Source organism: Phoca vitulina, unplaced genomic scaffold (assembly GCF_004348235.1).
Source record: "Phoca vitulina isolate PV1807 unplaced genomic scaffold, GSC_HSeal_1.0 scaffold71, whole genome shotgun sequence".
NCBI classification, from domain to species: domain Eukaryota; kingdom Metazoa; phylum Chordata; class Mammalia; order Carnivora; family Phocidae; genus Phoca; species Phoca vitulina.
This window is the reverse complement of record NW_022589774.1, coordinates 4183906-4185023: the sequence shown is the minus strand read 5'-3', so window position 1 is coordinate 4185023 and position 1118 is coordinate 4183906. Positions and strand designations below refer to the sequence as shown.

Genomic DNA, 1118 nt, shown 5'->3' with positions numbered 1-1118 from the left:
CATAGGGGAACCAGTTACATCTGGTTGAATTGGTTAGGCAGAGAGCAGCAGGTGGTCTGGGATTTTGCAAGTTCATTATACTGAGGCACAACTTCTGATCATCCACATGACCTCCAATTAAAATGAGTCAAACACAAGCTCATGCAGCATCAGTCCCACCATCCCTAAACACAGGGACCCAGGTCTGGGATGGAGGGAAGGATGGGGCAAGAGAGCTCCTAGCCAGTGAGTGATGTGCATGTGCATACCTGCACATGGGTGTCACTGTTAAAGTCACAGGAGACAACCTGGGCCCCAGTGTACCCCAGGATGCCCTTGAGGGGCTCCTCCAATGCCTACTTCACCTCCCTCTTGATGTCATTGTATTTGGCAGCTTTCTCCAGGTGGCAGGCCAGATCCATGACTGACACGTTGGAGGTGGGAACACGGAGGCCATGCCAGTGAGCTTCCCATTCAGCTCAGGGAAACCTTGCCCGCAGCTTTGGTGGCGCCAGTAGAAGCAGGGATGATGTTCTGGGCAGCCCCTTGGCCATCATGCCACAGCTTCCCAGAGGGGCCATCCACAGCCTTCTGGGTGGCAGTGATGGCACGGACTGTGTCATGAGTCCCTCCACGATGCTGAAGTTGTCATGAATGACCTTGGCCAGAGGGGCCCAGCAGTTGGTGGTGCGGGAGGTATTGCTGACAATCTAGAGGGAGTTGTCATATTTCTCATGGTTCATGTGCATCACAAACGTGGGGGCATCAGCAAAAGGGGCAGAGATGATGACCCTCTTGGCCCCACCCTTCAAGTAAGCCCCAGCCTTCTCCATGGTGGTGAAGACCCCAGTGGACTCCAGAACATACTCAGCATCAGTGTCACCCCATTTGATGTTGGTGGGATTTTGTTCCAGGAAGATGGAGATGGGCTTTCCATTGATGACAAGTTTCCCATTCTCAACCTTGCCTGTGCTGTCGAATTTGCTGTGGGTGGAATCATACTAGAACATGTAGACCATGTTGTGGAGGTCAATGAGGGGGTCCTTGATGGTGACAATATCTACTTTGCCAGAGTTAAAACCTGCCCTGGTGACCAGGTGCCCAATATGGCCAAATCTGTGTACTCTGATCTTCTCCAT

The 1118-nt window shown here is 52.4% G+C and overlaps 1 pseudogene; it reads right to left on the bottom strand.

The window, feature by feature from the left end:
• Positions 1–335: 335 nt before the first annotated feature.
• On the bottom strand, positions 336–1118 carry LOC116624850 (annotated as a pseudogene).